General features: G+C 38.4%; 1 protein-coding gene across 1 annotated transcript in view; it reads right to left on the reverse strand.

The window, feature by feature from the left end:
• Positions 1-21,147, reverse strand: part of ROR2 (receptor tyrosine kinase like orphan receptor 2) — a 146,369-nt gene that overhangs the window by 12,319 nt on the left and 112,903 nt on the right. The window lies entirely within an intron of this gene.

Below are 21,147 nucleotides of genomic sequence, written 5' to 3' on the forward strand. Positions count from 1 at the left end.
ATTAGGTAAACAGAATAAAAAGTAATCAAGGTTTTAACCTCTTTTCCTCTTCTCCCTAGTCAGAGTCAGTGCCAAATTCCTTTTCCAACGTGTATTTTAATACATTTTTCAGTTCAATGTGGTCTGGGGCCAAATTTTACTCCCTTACATCAATATAAATATTTTGGCATAAAAGCACTAGTCTAAAGGCTCAGTGGTTCAACACAACATCCCCAAAGCCCCAGCATATAATACAGAGCTGATCTGTAGATCATAACTGAGTACTGAAAAGCAACTTCAGAGTGAGAGCAATGTCAGAGTTAATATCCAGCATGCCGTACATTTCCTCTGGCATGGCACAGCCTCTCTGCTAGGATTCACTACCCTGATGCATTCACAATGTGTCATTCACTGCATGATGGACCAAAAAAAGCATAAAACCTCATCTAGAAAACCATGACTCTACAGTAATCTTAGAACATCCAAAAGCTTAATCAGCTTTTGTAACTGAACAGCTCAAAAGTCTGAGGTATAGCACTTCTCCAAGATGAGTGATTTTTGAAGTATTATTTCAGTAACTCTTCTGCACTATGTACTTTGCTACCTCAGATATCAAGACATGTTTTGGTAACCCATGTTTCAACTTCTCTTACACATAACTTCCCCCTTCCTTAGTGTGTCACACGAGCAGGACAAAACTGTTGGTGAACACATGTCAAACCACATAACTTCAGCTGGGCCAAATCAGCACAAAAAACTGCTGCCCAGCAACAGCTGGCCATGATGAGCACATCACCCAGTACCAACAAAGTGTTGAGTGCAGCCTACTATTTCCAGTATCTTATGCTGTCTTAGGAACCTCTTCTCATTTATCCTCTACTTGGTCTCCCTGGTAAAGCTTCAGGGAAATGTTACCACAATTTTTTTTAAGTACAAACTCTTCGGCAGTAACAGGTTGGGCACGACTGTCCATGCAGTGTAGCCAAAAGCTGGAACCATCCATCACCACTTGAGCAGCATCTCTCCCTTTCCTCCCAGAAAGACAATGACTTAACAGGACCCAATCCACCACACAGCTGCTAGGTAAACCATGGTGATGCTAAGTGTCTCATGTCCCGATCTGGCCTTTATGTCCTATCACAGTGTGATTGTTAAATATTCATAAAGTAACATTTTGTCTACAAACTCTGAAACAAGTTCTGCTTCTACAAAGATATGTAAGTTTTTTATTATGGTGGATGAAGTAAAGGAGAAGCCTTTCAGGATCAATTAATCCCTGCAGTGAAAATCTCTCCCTCTCATAATAAAACCTCTAATTTTCCAACAATTGCATCATGCCTGAAGGGACAAAAATATCAAAGCATTTTGTCTGTGCCTGTTTTATGATCCTTGACCACCTCCATCGGAAGTCAGCAATTCCCATAAGAAGCTGAATCAATATGAAACCCCTGTTTGACCTCTTTCTCAAGGGTAAATTCATAACCCCATCCTGCAGAACAAAGTCTGCAATGTATCTAACTGAAAATGTACCTCACGCTTCAACTCCCAGTGCAGGTCTCTCTTGCCAGCACAAAAAGAAAAAGAAATCCATAAAAAATAGCACTCCAAACAGCATGGGTTTGGTGACAAAAACTGTGTGATCTCTTACTTAGTTCAGTTTATTTATTTCTGTCAAGAACTTCTAAATACAGCTTAGATACTATATATACACACATATGGTCTCCTCTCCCGTGTTATAGTCAACTGCTGATTAAACTAAACTGGATATGACCATTACCATGGATGCAAGCAAAAGTAAACAGTAACCTGATGTCAGATACTCTGACAGACGCTGGGCTGTTGTTCTACATGCATCTTTGTCAGGTTAGACAACTCAGTGAATACAGTTTGACTAGTACTGATCCAGGGGACAAAATTACATTAATCTTCATAGGAAAATGATTTCAATAAATCTGCAGAAGTGGCAGAATTCGTAGTCTCCTAACAGATTATTTTTTCCCTCGGCTGTATGTACACTCAGCACGTGGTAAAACATCTACAGCAAAAGGCAAGCTGGGGGCAATCTGATACAACAGCACAGGAATGGCGTCATGCTCAGTTCAAACAGGAGTCTTTGGAACCATGTGCGGCTTTGATTTGTGCTCCAAACCATATGCCAGCAATTCAGTTGCTGATCAGGGCAAGAGTTAAAAGCTGCTGAAAATAGGCAGAAATACTAACTCTTCAGTTTCCTGCCACTTGAGCTATGAAGTCTTCTCTGACCAAGAACCCTGGTGAAAGCAGAAATCTGATTCCACAAGAGGAATCCAGAAGAGTTCAGCTTGCAGAAATCTTGCAAGCTAACTGCCATGGGTACTTTTCAACCTTTGCTCTTTATTGTTTCTTTCTGAATATTGCAAGAGGGCATTACCTCTTCTCGCTAGTGATTTTCTTCCATTTTTAAATAACTGGGTTTTTTACAAAATAGAGTGAGAAACATTCTAAGTGCTGACCTTCTTTTTGCACCTTCGCTGGAGGGCAGTCTCAAAGGCAGTGCACTTGGAACATGAATTTTTTCAGCACTCAATTAGAGCGGAGGCGAGGTATATTCTCCTACTGAGAGAACTCTCCTCTCAACCACGTATCAGATGTTTGACCAGAGTTTGGATTGAGAAATAAAATGGTAAAGAATTTGACTAAACAGACACAGATGCAGGTTCAATGGTACTGCGCCAGTTGCTTCTCCTCCCACTGACAGAACAACTCCCAGGGACATCTGGGTCTATAAAAGAAGCACTGGAAGAACCAGGTGCCTCTGAATAGGAATAAAACCCAGCATGTATAAACAGGAACCTCTCTAGACGGAGATCATGCAAGACTTATATAGGGTAGCTACCTCTTCTAGAAGTATATGGAAAGATTTCTTGGCATACTGTATGTGCTGCAAAAATATACTGAACATCACCACCTCCACTCTCATATTAAGCATTATTATACTTTCATTTTAACATGACGGAGAAAACACATACACACACAAAGACAAAATAAAATACCTAGGAAACAAAGAGGCTTTTCTTGATGGAAAATCTGAAATGCTGAAAGAACACATCTGGGCACAATACACTACATGGTATCTATGTAACACAACCTATTGTATGCAACTGTCACAGCTGAACAGTCCAGAGGGCATATGAAACAAAAAAGTCCCAGTAAATAAAAGGTAACTGTGGAAACTCTGTTCAATACTTAAATCACCTTGGGAAGCATATCAAGTCTGATAAGAGCTTTTAGGATGTATCTGGTGTCTGTGAAAACACAGTGAGGACAGACCTAGTGGTTTTGCTGAAAAATAGAGAAAACATATGAAGACATAACAATCTGTAGCAAGGGTTCATGAAGGGAATTCTGAAAGCAGAGCTGAGAAGTACTAGATACTTATTTACTAATAAGTCACCATTTTTTTTTCTGATTGCATCCCACAAACTTAACTTACAAACACAACAGAAACTTGTAAATTCAATCTCTTTTCCTGAAAATAGAAGGGACATGACACTATGCATCAGCTGTAAAAAGAAACTCAGAAATCTCAGAAAGAAAAATTGTTTTGATTGAATACACTAAAAAACCCAACTAACTTAATAATACCCTACCAATCTAACCTGGTAATAAAATGAACAAAATTGTTATTTAAAATTGTATTTTTGAGAACACTTTATTTTAACATATTCAAATAATAAATTTAGAAGTTACTTGGAGGGATACACCCTCAGCTTACACTTTACCAAAGGTAACAATACTAAACCAATTCATAGAATATAACAGGATATTCCAGATAATAGTTTTTAAAGAGATGCTAGAAACTTTATTACAGCAATTTCCCACAAACTAAATGCAGTTAAAATTTCCTATAAATTTGCCCATAACAAATGACAAACCTGAAGTTTTGACCTTCTTTCATATTGTCCAGGGATTTAACAGCTTTTAATTAAAACCTGTTAAATACTAAGAAAGGATATTAGGAGTCGTCTTCATAGTCTATTACAGGTGGAGTGGCAAAGCAAGGACAAATGCACAGGAAACTACACAAAACTACAGTTAGACAGCAACAGACAAAAGAAAGGACCAATTACTTATGTCATCCTACTTGCTATGAGTAGACAAATACAACGTTTGGTATACTGTCACTCATCTTGTGGGAAAATCTCAGAGTTTTAGATAGCTTCAACTTGAAAACTGATGGCAGAAGCCATGTAAAGAGGATGATTATAAACAACAGTCAGATCAGACGGAAAAGGACAGGCATCATATTTCAGATTATAAGCTTGCCTAACCCAGCCTGTGGCTACTTCATAAACATAGAACACACAAGGCAAATGACCTTCAATACATGGAATTAAAGGAATAAAGGGTTTATGTTTAATCAAGGACAGGCAAATCACTCTGACTTGTGGGAAGCGAATTATATAGGGCTGCAGTAAAAAAATCAGGATTTGTATTTCTAATATACATATGTATTCATGGTTCATTTATACTGCATCTCAAAATCAGGACCTCTTATAATCTGGCAATACGGCCCTTGTAATTAATTACCCTCATTCTTGACATGTATCATATCATAGTGCCAGGGAGTGAAGTTAACTTCACAAGGGGATCACTTTTCAATGGCTAAAATGAGTTCACATCTTCAAATGCTCACTCCCTTCCACTGAAACAGGTCACAGAGAAGATCTGAGAGAAGAGAAACATGCTACCCTCCTCACATGCCACATCACATCTATAAAATTTGCCTTCTGTCAAAAACATGGTAAATTTATATTGATGTTACTATGGAAAACTCCAACAGAACACGGCAGAACTGCAACGGGTCTCCTCTAGCCAGAAAACCCAGCTCTCATTAAATACAAAGCCTGGCACCAATGGCATGGACTAGTCTCACTGATCCACCTGTATGTCAGCCAAGGTCTGACCCATCCATGCCCCCCTTCCTTGCTGCCTCACACCTGCAGATACAGAGCCCAGGAGGACCTTGGGCTCCCAGACAATGGCTGAGATAACAGTAAGCTCTTGCATTCTTTTCGTTCCAGCTCAAAAAGACTGGAAAGTTACTTGAAGAGAAACATTAATTCTGTGCAGGGTGTTATCTTATTGTTCTCAAACTAAACCCAAACAATGCTAGCTAGCATGCTAGCATGCTAGCTATGAAAAAGTTTCTAACTGCATGAAGAAAATTAACTCAATTTCACTTAAAGCTGCGCACACCTGTCATTTCAGCATGCAGAAATTCATTAACACGCACAAGTGGGTTGGAGGTTTCAGCAAAGTTTCCAAAGCCCAGATATACAGGAAAACCTCAGAGGAAAAAAAAAACCCAAAGAAACAAACTAACTAAACCCCACAACACCAACATAAAACACGGATAGCTCCACACCTGCACATCTGTGTCCTGCCTGCTGACACCAAGAAGCAAAAGGATGGCAGGGACACTTTCATTGCTGTATCAGGTCTCTGCCAAGATGGGGGGCACCCTGCACCTACATCATGGGAAAAAGGCACCGGCTTCCTGCCCTGCCTGTTTCCATGTGCTGAACAAACAGTTTCATCCTCTGACCAAAGGTTTATCTGCAAATAACCCACCTTTCCGGCATATCAAATAATTTGTTTGCACACCTTCACCCACGTTTAAAGATCAGCACTCCTGGGATATCAGAAAATACCCACTGAAGTAGTTAACACCTCAAAGAGAGACTTCACTAAAATCCAAGAGGGATGTAAAAACATTTCCTACACTAGAGGAATGCAATAAATAGTATCAGAAAAGAAGGGGAGTCTAGTGTTAAAAGCCAAAAACTAACAGGCAGGGGAATTTGTATAAATAGTCATAGCTCAGTTGAAGTCAATGGACCTATGACAATATACACTCACTAGGGATATTGCCCATGAATTTTGCTACCAGATGCTCATTGAGTGTAACAACAGACCCCAAAAGCAAGATTCCCTTCATGTCTAGCATCCAACTTAGATAACTATTAACTAATAGCATTTATTTTTATGCTCTTTACCTTAAAAGTAGTACATAACAGAATACCTAAAAAAAAATGTAATTAAAGTCACATTTACCGAACAGAACAAGTTTGCAGTATTTGATTTGAATGTTTATCTGCTAGTTTCTGAATAAGTACACTGTGAACCAAAACTCCAGATTCAATGTCTAAAATCTGTAAAAAATATTAGTTGATCTTTATTCTACTGATTATACTAAGTGATGTATTTGTCAATGTTGATCATAGAATTTGGGACATCATTTTAAGCTGGTAATAGATAAAGTGATTCAATGAAATGTCACTACTAAAAATGCAGCTGCTAATGGACCTAGTGTTAGTGACAAGCAAGAGAAAAGTTGTCTGTCAAAAGCAACTTGTAAACAACAACCTTATTTTTAGCCTCGGTTATTTCTACAATAATTAAATCAGTATTTTTAAACACAAAATTTGGGCTTTGAAGTCTGTCTCTCAAACATAGTCCTAATAATGTTTTAAACATGTATTCTAATGTTCCCATGAAAGGAGGATGTTTTTAATGCAAGGTATTTAAAAAGCACTTAAATGCAACAAAGAGGGAGGACATTAACAGGGTTTAGGCATCATTGAATCATGAACCAAACTGTTTTCCTCACTAGGCATTGCCTTAAGTGTGAGTCAGTACTCCTAGCTGAGCTGTGTTCTTACCAAAAGATAACATGTTCAATTATTTAAGTGGATAAAATCAGTGGAAAATGGTATTGTCTGCCTCTCTTTCACAGAATCATTCTCTGCCACTCCTGTAACAAAACAAAACAAAACAAAACAAAACAAAACAAAACAAAACAAAACTAAACTAAACTAAACTAAACTAAACTAAACTAAACTAAACTAAACCAAACTAAACTAAAACCAACCACAGCCCTCACTAGCAAAGATGTAGGAAAGATGAAAACATATAAAACTGTCGCTGAATGCCCATTAGATAACACTACATGCTGCTGTGGTTTGACAGCATCACAGGCACTCATTGATTATTGCTTTATATATTTATAAAAGATTTCAGTGTACCGAAAAGCGTTGCTGTTCCCAAGTACAGTAATAACATACAGCAGTAGAGACATGCATGGCTGGATGGTTCATACTACAATAACCTGGATGAACGAGTCAAAGAACATCTAGGTCCTGAATTTCTGCAAAGAAAAGAGGATTGTCCTTGGATATATAACCCACCATAATCCTCTGATTACCACACGTAATTTCAAACAGATGATCTAATATTACTTCTATCTACTAACTCTCCCTTTCAATTTACTCAAATTACATTTTTGTAAATTCTCTGTCTGCTTTCACAGGTGTCAGCACGTTGGGATGAAATCTTGAAATCAGATGAGTCAGCTGGCAGTCCAAGGAAGGCTGTTGGTCTGTTTTGCTGAGTGTCAGGTATTTTTAACAGAAACATCTCTGTTACAAGCAGGGTTACTGAAGAACTGGAAAAACAAAAGCTTCATAAAACTCATTTCAACATACAGGATCACGGAGGTGGCTACACAGCACTCTAGCTTTTTGCTCACCAAAGAAATCATTATGAATCTCCTTCCTCACCTCTTTTTTTTTAAGGCAAGTTATCCCAGTCAGTGTGATGCCATAGGAGGGAGGGATATTGTGCCTCCACAAGGAGGATGGTCTGGGGATAGGGATCCCTTCTCAGGCCCAGCACACTGGCTGCCCCCAGCTTGCTTAGAGCAACCCTCACCCCACTCCATAAAAACCACCAGGGGTGAGCATGATCATATATATATATATATGTATTTAATTATTATAATTTTTATTTCCTTAAAGTTTTCAAGGTAGATATTCATGCATTGTGATTTACCTATGCAGGCAGATTTTTTGCACAAATAGAAATTTTATATGATTATCCAGTTCATTAAAATCCATTGATGGAATTTTATACATATGCCAGGAAGATAGGTATTATAGGAGGTAGATAGTCTCGAGAGAAAAAATGACTAAGAAAGCACGGTCATAAATAGCCAGTTATATAAATCCAAAGAGTAGGGGGTTATAAGAAAGACAAATAATTTAAAACAAACAAAAAAATGAAATCACATGGAATCTTTCTTAAGCTCTCTGTTTTGGGTTTTTTCTTCAATGATGAGAAATACAAGTTTTCTGCAAAGTGTTTCTGAGCTTTTTAGTAGATGTTAACAGGTTAAGAGATTTTTGGTGTGTTTTTTTTTTTTTTTTAAAATCATTATTAATTAAAAACTGTTTCAGAACTAAGAATGTTTAAACTGACCATGCTGTTATAAATGTGATCACTTATGAAAGTATCTGAAGATATGAAAAAATGAAAAAAACTGCACTAGTATATTTGGTATATTTTTTATTATTTTCTTTCTTTTTTTTTTTTTTTTTTAAACTCAACTAAGGTGGCTTTTCCATTTCAGCTAACACAGAGATTACACATCTGATAGCATCTTTGTAAAAGAGCCAGAAATTATCATAGCATCAGCTATGAATTGGTTATCTAATTGTATATACATGTAAGTATTCATATTCAAAGTCTTTCACAAACATTTTTATTAAAACTACAGAAACATGAACTATTTATAACCATACAATACTGGTGTCAGTTTCACAGTACTTTTTTTCAGTCTTAAGGAAAAATTAACACATTCCATTTTTTCAGAAGGCCCCAGCATCAGCTAAATTACTTCTTTAAAAACATGTAAGCAGCAATACGAAATACTTGCTGGCTTCTCTGTTTCTTTTTATGGATATAATATGAACTACTTATTCTAGGCAATGTTGCAGACAGTTACAGTTTGTGAATACTTCCCACTGTTAAGAAGCTGTTTCCATAGCTGCTCTTAACTTTGTAGAACTTAACTGGAGCTTAAATTTTCCACGGTTCACAGTTTTTAAACTTCAAAAGAAATGGTTCAGGTGTTTCAAAAAAGTGAGATCAGAGAAAATTACCACTTTTTCTCATCAGGGAAAAAAAAAAAAAAGAAAAAAAAAAAACCTAAACCAAAACCACTGCCAGAAAAGGGAGCAGCCATTTGATTATGATGCTATTGTCTCCCCTTGCTGTTGAGCACACACCTGAGACTTTCTGCAACATATCTTTTGCTGCTCCCATGAAACACTACCCAAATTTGTCCAGGTTATACGTCATTTACATCTTCATGTTCTCAGACCAGCCCACGAGAATGTAGCTGATACATTCTCCAGATAGCCCGTCTACAGCAAGCTTTGCAGACATGAATGAGAAAATAAAACTGCTTGGCACCCTTGTCAGGACTAAAGCCTGAGGGTAACTGAGGCAATGGTATGAGGAGTTTGCTGAGGATCCAGGACAGGGGCCGTGGAAGTGGGAGGAAAAGACAGATCGGGATGCATAAAGGGGCTACCACCAGAAGCGCAGATGTCCTCCAAAATCTGGAGCAAAGCCTAATATTTTTTATGTCTCACAACCTCTTTCTGGTGATAGTAAGTATGCGTCTCTTCTTCTGGGTTGGTCTGTACTGAAGACAGCCGTCTGTTATTAGTGCTATCCACTTGTCGGCTGGCTCCAGCGACTGAGGTCTGGGTGGTATGGCTAAGGAATCCAGAACTCACAAAATAATTCTGGTGTGTCATCATAATTCCACATAATAGGATTGTTGGTCTTCTCCAAATCAGGAAAATTAGCTTTTCCTGCACAGGAAATCCTGTGCCAGTTTCAATCAAAGCCTCTGTCGTTCTCAAGAATTAAAATAAACATGCACTCTTCTGCTTCAGCCACTGGAAGAGGGTAGAAATAAACAAACTTTGGCTTTGCAGCTAACCTTTGTTGAGGCTCAGGGCACAGCACCCTGAATCACCCAAAACTGCTAGGACTCCTGGGTATCCACCCAGCCCTCATGTAACCCCAAATGATCATTTCCCCTTAGTTTTCCTTTGGATTTAAAACCACTTACTGAATATTTATCAAACCTCATTTCCAAACATGCTGCTCTTCTTTTTTTTCCCTATGTATAACCAAGTAATGACTTAATGTCATTTTTTTTTCCTTTAAATCTTCCCACAATAGCGGATACTGCATTGTATTTCAGGCAAAGCAAAATAGCTCACATTCCAAAGTCAGAGTAATAATTTATCTTTGGTTGCCACACACATGATGCTATGCAAATGTTATTAGCTTGATAGGCTGTGAGCAGCAATTGTACCAGCACCATAGCTCTGTAAATTAATCTAATCAGGAACAACACTAATAAACTCTTCATGAGTCAATACATTTAGAAAACTTGATGAGGAATCAAATGTTTCTCTGAGTGTAGCTTTTCAGTATTTAGTTCTTAATGCTTGGAAACTAAAATTCTGTATATGCTGATTTATCGATCAGTCCGAATGATCAAGAATTTAAAGGTACAGTGACCACCCACTGCATATTCTTGCTGGAGCACCCAAGTCTCAGATAAATTGATTTTGTATTACTTTTCTGCTTTTCTCTCTTCTCCTTAATCTAATGCTGAAATAATAAAAAAAATGCAGCTAAACTTCGCTACCCACTGAGACTGCCTTTTCCACATTCACTACCAAAACCAGTATGAATGCACTGCCTTGCGGGTACCAACAATAAATGGAGAACATCACCACAGCAGTTCAGAGTCAAAAAGCAGCTACAGTTTAAGCTTTGCTAATACAGTGCACTCAGAAGAATGCCTTTAAGTTTCACATTTCTGTTTAATTAAGCAGATCTTACAGTTAAGAATACACTTTTACATAACGCGGAACATTTTATGGTTGGACTCAATTATCTTTTCCTACCTATATGATTCTATGATTTTATGTAATAAACTGTAATCTGTTACAGAAGAGAGTAAAAGACAGTCTGCACTCCTTCTGTTGCAAACATAGAAGATTTGTTCCTGTGTGAAAAAATACAGGGTGTTTCAAAAAGATGAACCCAATTTGAAATCACTATCTCTCTGCAACCACGAATCACCAATGAATGAAACTCTTACCCCTTGAAAGCGCAGCGCACAGAGTTTCAAATGATTAGCACTAGATGTGTACAAACAGCCCCTGGCCTCTGTCATTCACAACACTGCTTTGAAATTGGGTCCATCTTTCTGAAACACCCTGCATTTTCTTGTACTGCTTGATACCGAGACAGGCTCTTTCTGTTTGGGGAATTGAGGTAACATTGCATGTAGTCCTTGGGGAGGTATACGGTGTGCTGGGTGAAGAACAGCAGGGTTCAAGTGTTCAGGGTTGTAGCGAATGGGGCTACAGCTGGCTGGTGGCCAGTCACCAGTAGTGTTCCTCAGAGATCAATTCGAGGACCAAAACTGGTCAGTATTTTTTTCAATGATCTGGAGGCAGGAGTTGGATGCACACTTGGTAAGTTTGCTGATGATACGTAACTGGGAGTTGCTATTGACTGTCTCGAGGGATAAAAAGTGCTGTGTGCAGTTCTTGACCCCACAAACTAAGAAATACGTGAAGGTACTTGAAAACACCCAGAGGAAGGCAACAAAGCTGGTGGAAGGGCCCTGTGCTGGTTTGACTGAAATTGACTTAATTTTCTTCATGCAGCTGGGAACTTTTTCATAGCTACCTTGGTCATTATTTGGATTTAGTTCGAGAACAAGAGGATAACACCTAGGACAGAATCAATGTTTTTCTTCAAGTAACTTTCCAGTCTTTTTGAGAGAGAACAGTACGTAAGAGCTTACTGTTATCTCAGCCATTGTCTGGGACCCAAGGTCTTTCTGGGCTCTGTATCTGCAGGTGCAAGGTAGGTAGGAAGGGGGGCATGGATGGGTCAGACCTTGACTGACATCCAGATGGATCAGTGAGTATATTCCATGCCATTAGTGTCATGCGTGGTATTTAATGGGAGTTGGGTTTTCCAGCTCATGAGACCCATTTGGCCAGCTCTGTTCTGGTTGAGTTCCATTCAGGAGTTCCTTTAGTTTGGCCTTTCACTGTTCCACTGTTTTGTAGTGGTGCTTCTGGGACTTTCTGCCTTTTTGTCTCCCCTACCCAAGATCAGGGTAGACCTTTCTTCCCAGGACTGGCTGCTCTGCACTGACAGAGTTCATGAGGAATTGCGTGAACATGACTTTTATTTTATTTTTATTTTCTATGTATTAATATTATATTAATATTAGTTTGTTATTTTATTTAAGTGTTTTTATCTCAACCCACAAGTTTCTCCATTCCCTTTAGATTCCCTCCCATACTTGGGGACAGAGGGGTAGGGAGTGAGTGATTTTTGATTGCTGTCTGGCGTGGTTTTGATTGCTGTCTGGCGTTAAATCATGACAGGTTGGAAGGCACGTCCTGTGAGGAGCAGCTGAGGACTTTGGGTTTGTATAGGTTGGAGAAAAGGAGGCTGCGGGGCAACCTAACTGCTCTCTACAGTTTCCCGGGGAGGGGATGTGGAGAGGGAGGTGCTGAGCTCCTATCTCTGCGATACAGTGACAGGACATGTGGCAATGGTTCAAAGCTGTGTCAGGGAAGGTTCAGACTTGACATTCAGAATCATTTCTTCTCCAAGAGTGTAGTCTGACACTGGAACAGGCTCCCTAGAGAGGTGGTCAATGCCCCACACCTGCCAGTGCCTTGAAAGTAGGCATTTGGACAGTGCCCTTCATAGTATGGTTTAACTTTAGGCCATCCTAAACAGTCAGGCAGTTGGAATAGGAGATCACTGTAGGTCCCTTCCAACTGGAACTATTCTATGCTATGCTATGCTATGCTATGCTATGCTATGCTATGCTATGCTATGCTATGCTATGCTATGCTATGCTATCCTATCCTATCCTATCCTATCCTATCCTATTACTTTACCCCTCTACTTGTTGTTTTGCAATCTGGAATTACTTTATTGGTATTAGGCAGGTGGAAAAAAGACGAGTTTTTTCCACGTTAATTTTGCAAAACTGAGTCAGATGAAAGTAACAGGATTTCTACATGAAAGTCAGCCTGCTGTGAGTGTCCTGCTGAACTGAAGAGACTGATTTTCCAAATCGAAGGAAAGTACGGTGAGGCAGGGGTAAACATGCTCTCTAGCCTGCAAACCGAACTGTTAGAAAAACTTGCGGGTGTGAGGGGGGAGTATGTGTGCACACATATGTATAAAAGCAAAGCTTTTGTGATATATCAAATATTGTTTGTGCCCCACCTGAAGTAAACCTGTGCCTCTTTGGTTTTATTTTCAGATTGAAAAAAATGAGAAATGAGACCCCTATGATTGATCTTTTTGAGAAGCATAGAGAGTGCTGATGAGATGTGCTTCTTGCAACTTTATTTTTAGAGTAGTATTATGTGAAATACTTCAGATTTTAGACTTAACAGAGCAGTACTAATTTAAAGGAGCAGATTTCCTTAGTACACTTTCTTTCTACCTTTTTTTAAAAAACAATCCCTTCTGTCATTCTTAATAGTATTTAGTTTTAAATGGAAATGTTCAAATTTTACCAGATTGTACCATCTGTTTCACCTTAAGTACACTAAATTAGTTATATCTATAGTTTGTTTGTCTCTTTCAGACTGAAATGGAGAACAAAATAATGTAAAAGCAGGCAAAAATTAACCAAAAGCCATAAAAATTGAAAGAGTGATTTATGGTGTGGTGTTACAACATTAGCCCATTTTGTTAAATTACCTACTTGTCATTAGAATAGTGTTCCTTTATCTTTGTGCCTAACTACAACATTCACCCTTTCCTTGTATGCACTTAGAGGCTATTCAGCATCCTAAGGAAATCGAATTAAACTCAATGTGGCAACAAACGCTGACAGGAAGTCTCACGGACATATAACTATCCTTTTGTAGGACATACAATAAATACTTTGAAAGCCATTTAGGCTACTGAAGGAAGGGGAGAAGGGGAGGGAGAGAAGGAGGATGTAAAATCAAAACCAACTAAAGATCACTGGCTATATCAGTTATGTCCAACAGCTGCAGTAGCTACTTGCCAAAAGCCCAAGGGCCATTACTACTTTGAATATCAATTTACATATATCCTTAAACAGATTAACAAATGTCTTATTTGGCTTGCAGCTTCTTTGGTAGTTTAATATAAATTGTTTGTCTGAGCTGCCCATTCCTAAGCACCTGCTGCTGATCTGGAATTTGCTGGAAGAGGGCATGTTGGAGACATATATTTACAAAGTCAGAGCTGTATTTGGCTCTTTGCCATATACTGCACATCTCAGAGTTGCACCTTACAGCTTGCCTGATATGACACTCCGCAGGCTATCAAAAACCTAACCACCATTTTGCAAGGTAGGAAGCAGGCTTTCCCAGCACATGGGCTGTGGATAAATTCTCCCATTCAGAAACCATCAACTTCCTTTAATATCCACCTATAAGCTAAATTTCTGTATTTTGGAAAGCAGAACTCTTAAGAAAGGAAGTGTTCGTGTGCTTCAGTGTACTGCATGCTGTAGGTCCATACATAAATGCAAGGCAGTAAGCATTACAGTCATTACGCTGCTTGATCCAACCCATTTAAAAGTATCTTGACAGTATTGCTAATTACAAGTGGGAAGGTGTCTTCTCACTTTTAACTGTAAGTTAGCCTAACTGTAAAAGCAGACAGAAGTGTAACTAACTGCTTCTTCTCCCTAAGATATTTGGAAGCCTTGCCCAACAGCAGGCAAGCCCCATAGGGCTGCTTCATTCTCTTTGCAGCCAGGTTGTCTCAGTAAAGCAGCGCAAAATACATGTATTACACCGTAAGTCTCAGGATCATTTGATTTATTCAGTAGCACAAAGAAGGTAAAGCTTTCCTGGAGGCCTACTTTTAATTACCTTTAATCACCTTTGTATATACTTGGCTTCCCTTTGGTTTTGGCGGGTTTCTGAACAATATAGATTAGTGAGCATAACAAATTGAAACAAACTATTACCTTTTTTTTTTCTCTGTTCCCTGTTGGTTTCTTTCCTCTGTTCCTCCCTTCCTTTCATAAAAAGGAAAAAAACACCACTTCCAAGATTTTCCCCAGATAACAAGTTGCAGGAATAGAGACACTTGTGTCTACTCTGAGATGCTATATGCATTAGTTTAAATACACATCTGGTTTTTAAAATTAGCCAATTTTGTAAGCACATATTGAATTTCTACTGCTATCACTAAATAATATAAAATGCATTAGATTGTTCATTATTTATTTACTAGCAATTAGAAAATATTTAAGTGGAAGATTAAAGCTGAAGAAATAATGTAATGTGGCAAGAAACTGGGATCTGGCATGATGCAAAGCAACCTGAACCAGTACTTCCACTGCTCTTTTAACTCTGCCTTGACTTACACATATTCTGGATTTTTCATGAGAAGAATTACATGTTTTGAAACACCAAAGTAGTATTAGGATAAAAATTCTGCAGTTTCCATTACAAGACAGAGGGTTACCACCTTCTGAGTGTACTCTACATCTCTGGACAGACCAGAGTATAATTTTCAGTAATATATTATTTGTGACACGGTATACTTATGAGCCCTACTAGGTTTTATCCCACATAGCTAGAGTAAAAACAATCACTGTGCTGAAAAATTCCACTCTAAAAGAGATAAGAGGGAAAAGGGCATGTAAAAGTTTTAGTGCAGTTTTAGTTTCAGTTCCCGCTTGCCTCTAAAATTTTCCTGTCTCGACTTGAGTGACTGTGAAAGGACATTTAAACCAATGGACTTAGAAGCAGATTTGAGACTCTGGATCAAAATTCCCTGAAATGAGCCTCAACCCCACACCAGAGTAAAATACAGCCCCCCCCCCCCCCCAACTTTGAAAGAAAAAAAGAAACTGACACACAGGGTCTAGGAGGGAATTTCAGCACGTTCTAGCCAGATCTCCAAATTCGATTGTCAGGGAACCAGGAAATCTGCCAAGGCAAACACATGCTGCTTAATGTAGACCAGCCCAAGAAAAATCTGTGCCTCAATTCATCCTTCATAAAATAGGAATAATATTCCATGCTTTATGGGGAGACAATGTACCCTAAATACTCTGAAGTGATCCGATCCCATAATAGACGAAGGCAAAATTCCCATGATCGACCACTTCCATTTGTGTACACAACACAGAGAGACAAAGGTTAAACAACTTGCTGCAATCACACATGGAGACAGGAGCACAGCCAGAAATTGAATCCAGACCTCTAAAATTACAGTCCAGTGTTTTAATCACAAAATCCTTCTTCTTCCTTGATTAAAACAGGAAACCAGAACACAAAGTATGCACTTATTCTTTAACTTCAACATGTTACCACAAATATCTTAGAAAAACATATATGCTTCACTTATGGTTATCTCAGCCAAAGTGTGTATTTTGATGAAACAAAAGGTGTGCGTGTCATTCTGTAGGAGGCCCATCATTTGAACACCTGGTCCTCAGGGCCCTGAATAAACAATGTAACTTCCAACTTGAGACAACCTTGTATTGGTTACAAAAACATCTGTTTATGTGAATTTTAAAATTATTTTGTATCATTTACAACATTTAAGATGTTGTTATCAGTGGCTGAACTGGAGTGAGACTAAAGAGTATTCATCACGCCACTCGAGGAAAAGAGGAAGATACAAGTGGTGCTGCTGTGTGATGGCAAGGAAAGTATTCTTGCTTTTTAACATGATGTTGGGTACCTTTGGTTTGCCAGACAGATCCAGTTTACAAAACTATTTGCCCCCATAGTTACTGCCTTTTACCTGGAAGACCCCAACCATGGGCAGGGAGGCAGCCTCAGGGTGATGTGCTCTGATGAGTCACTCCACCCTCTTTCTCAAAGCTCCATATTCCCTTTTCCACCTCATGATTACGTGGAGATTGGTCACACGATGAAAACATACTTGCCCCACCATAATGAGTGCCTGACAGGTGATGCAGAAGGTCCCCTTTGGGATCACAGAAGAGATGTGCTTTCACTATATAATAAAAGCTATGGGATGTCCAGAACCACTGAGAATAAATTGCCTGCCCCAGCCTCAGGGTTCATCACCAGTTTCAACTCAGATGTGTTACTAGTTTTTAAAGACATTCTGTTTTCCATTGTTTGAAAGAACTGTTCTTTTCTCAACTACAATAGCTTAATAACTTTTTACTTCAATGGGCTGAATATTAACATTTTTACTGTTGTCTCAAATTATCTGAAGAAAATAAGGCATGAGAGCATACAAATTCATCCTGAATGACTAATACCTCAAAAATTCCTCCCCAAAGTAATGACAATTTCTACTTGATGATGGTGTTCCTTCCCATTTCTCTTTCCAAGGGTCCAGCATACAGGCATCAGCGACTGCAAACTCAGAAGTGGTCTTAGTCAAGAGTTTGATAAAACGGGGACTTCTCAAAGTTACTTAGAAAGCCCAGTGTCCCTGCACAGAGCTCTGGAAGAAGACGTTCCCCTCCTGGCATCCTGAGGAGAGTGCAGAAAGGTCATGCAGGGAAAAGTGCAGCACTGGCAACAGAGCCAGTTCTGTTTACCGACACTTGGCAAGGGATGAGTTTATATAATAGCTACTTCTCTCTGCCTGTATTCTGTTGTGCCTTCCTCACTTCTGTTAAGCCCCATCACATTTTCCAGAAGCCCTTAGAGCCAACAGTATGTCAGATATCTTCCATCCCAGATTCCCTTCAAAGTGGCACCACTGCAGTCAGTCTTAATGAGAAATCTAAACAGCTTCAAAACAGGAATTTGCCCCATGGGTAAAATTCAATCTAATCATTCAATTCAAGAGACAAATACATTAAACTAGGTAACACATAGTCTTTTAGACTGATGTTATCTTATAAGAGCAACACCTCTAGAAAGAAAGGCAACTCTGTCTGCCCTCCTGCTTTTAGATTCAAAGAGATTAACTTCCATTACTTAACTTTAAATCGTGCTAAAAACCATTTGCCAGTGTTTGCTACCCTTTTATTTTATTTCCACACACTTGTACCTTTCTGAATGGATAGGATATCTCTCTTCAGAAGGGCAAAAGCTATTAAAGATACAAAAGGTAATAGCATTATGCAGCAAAAGAAAGGATTCAACCTTCTGGATTGTCCTCTAGTAAACAGTCCTCTAGCAGCACAGTTCTTTGGACAGCAAAGGCTGGTCGGAGACTAGCTTTCTAAATGTGTTTTTATTGTATTTCCTCCATAAATTGATTTTTACTAGTTATTAATACTTAAAATAATTTTAATACTTTTGATAAATAGGGTAATTTGGATAAAACGTATTTTTCCATTTCTACAGAAAAATCCCTAGAAAGTTTTACATATATGAACCTTCACACAAAATAAAGACCCCTCCATCCTCTTAAAAAAATCCACACTGCTTTAAGCCTATTTATTTGGCTGAAAATCTTTACTTTTAGATTTTTATGGAAATGTCTCAACTTCACAACCTGAAGGTCAGGGCCCTTTTTTGCACTGACAAGTCTGACTGCATAATGAACATTTGATCTCTGCAATCTTTAATTTTAGGTGGTTTCTAGAAATCCGCAGCAGAACACATGGACTGCATAAAAATACCTTGCTAGATGGTATCTACATAGGTAATGTTTTTTATCCCTTAATAATTCATTAGATATATTTTTAAACCAAGTTACAACAGTTTTAGGTTTCAGCGCTTCCACTGAAGCATGTCTTTTTGAAAGCATTAACACTAGGAGAAAGAGTTCTTGGGTGGCTCAACCTGAGACTACGCTCTGCAGCCAGCAAACAGAAAGAGCCCTTTGTTCCATGCAGGCTCCTTCCAAGCAGTTAGGTATTTCTTCCATCTTTTTCCCCTTTCCTCTTTTCTGGCTTAGAAATTGACCTACACAATTTCATACAAAATATTCTATAGAAAAAATCATAATCAGTTTCTGAAAAGAAAAAAATTATATTACTGAATTATGGCATTTTATTCAAAGGACTAGGTAGGAGGATTGGAGCAGAGGAACATGGGAAAAAATGTGAGGAAGGAGAAGGAGAAAGAAGGAGAAGAGAAGGAGAAGGAGGAGAAGGAGAAGGAGAAGGAGAAGGAGGAGGAGGAGGAGGAGGAGAAGGAGAAGGAGAAGGAGAAGGAGAAGGAGAAGGAGAAGGAGAAGGAGAAGGAGAAGGAGAAGGAGAAGGAGAAGGAGAAGGAGAAGGAGAAGGAGAAGGAGAAGGAGAAGGAGAAGGAGAAGGAGAAGGAGAAGGAGAAGGAGAAGGAGAAGGAGAAGGAGAAGGAGAAGGAGAAAGTCAAGGAGGAGAAAGAGGGAGGAAAAAAAAGAAGTATCAAAAGGAAGAATATGAACTTCGGAAAGGTGAGCAAAACCTGGCTAAGTAGTAAAAAGAAAAAAACTGAAACAGGAGCAAGCACGCAACGAGGCAAGTATCTGTAATCCCTGAAAGCTCCTGGACCTCGTAAGTCCCTCATGACTTCTCTCTAGACCTTTGATCTGGGCTTCTTTTTCTCAGTTTTTGGCTTTCTCTACAGTCTAGTGGATATAAAAAACCACAACCCCACAACCAAAAAACAACAACAAAACCTACCAGAAGCATACTCTTCACCTTTTAATGGCAGGTCTGAAAGAATGATCATACACTACTGCTTCCAGATCCATCACTGATACCATTGGTACAAGACAAATTTAGAGGCATCAAAATCCAAATTACAGGATTCTTATATTTTGGTTGTTTCTTTCCTTATTTTAACTTAACAGTGCAAAATCAGCAATGCTTGAATAGCCAACATTCAAAACCTAGGCCAAGCCAGAATCAAAGATGTCTGAGGAACCTTAATTCACTTCCACTTTGAGAGGGCATGTAATTAAGAAATATGTCATGGTAATTTTTTTTTTTTTTCACTTTATCAGTTGGATTTTTTTATGTTGGTATTTGTAAAATATTAAGAAGTTAATGCTCAGTACAGGATAAGAGTTTGTGAAATACTGGAGAAATCAAAAGATATAATATTAATTATTTACTCAACATCAAAAAGTGAATCAATTTAAAACTTGGTTCCCAGGTTTTCACCTTGTGCTTGGAGCTTGCTACTCTTCAGCTGCTTTTGAGACCTGTTCTTTGAGATTCAGTTCAGTTCTTCACTATGTGTATTTCAATTTGCCATCTGTTGTACCAGTCTCTGCCTTCTGATCACATAAAAGATCAGACAGATTCCTGGTATCTCAGTGTTTTTTCTCCTTCATAGAACAGGTGCATTAAAGTTTTCTAAAGTACTGTAAGATCTGAAGTAGGATTTCAGTGGTTACAAAAATTATTATATTTTATGTACTCTGTTATGAACACCTGTTTTTAATCTTCAATAGTTAGCAATCGGTTTTAAGAAAAACAGGAAAACTTGTTAAATCCCTATAATGTTGAAATCCTTCAAATTCATTTACACTTTCTATGCATAAAAAATACAAGAATGTGTACCATGTGGTATTGTTTTTATATATATATAAGATGATTGAGTGTGATACATGCAAGATGGATGGATTAGGGGTCCGCCCACTACAGTTATTTAAGGTACTTCCACTCAAGCCATTGGGAGTTCAGCAGTCACTAATGTACCTCTGAAAAGCATCCACGTGTCTGTACAAATTTGCTTTCACTCTTATTTTTAATTAGTACACCACTGACACTAATTTTATGCCACTATCACATAAAAAGGCCTCAGACTGCATTTCTCTCTGCATTAATTGATCAACTGCAGAATCTATTTCAATAAATTATACAATATGCAGTATTTAAATTAAAACTAACACATAAAGCAACAATGATGAAATAGAATGGATCTATTTTCATCCTTATGACTGGATCAGCAAGTGACCCCAGGCAGCTAACAAAAATCACCAAATCATCACCAAAATTACACTAACAAACAGAGGTTTTACCTAGCTTCTCAGAGACAGGATTATAGTCTTGTTTTATCTGACTTTTCACTTTAAAATAATATAACCTCAGTAAATTTACAACCACAGCAACCTAAGTATTTTACCCATTCATTTTTAACTACTCTTCCAGCCCATACTTGCACTGTAAACAATTACTGTTCAAACATCATGACTTTGTGGTATTTTGCTTGTCTAAAATATGAAATAAGCAAGCAGAAGTTGCTCAAGAAAATTTGATCAAACCCACTGTAACACAATGCTATCCCTGTCTGAAAAAGTTTCAACCATTCTGTGAGTTTTCAATCAAATTAGATATTTTTA

Source organism: Streptopelia decaocto, assembly GCF_964273445.1.
Source record: "Streptopelia decaocto genome assembly, chromosome: Z".
Classification (NCBI taxonomy): Eukaryota; Metazoa; Chordata; class Aves; order Columbiformes; family Columbidae; genus Streptopelia; species Streptopelia decaocto.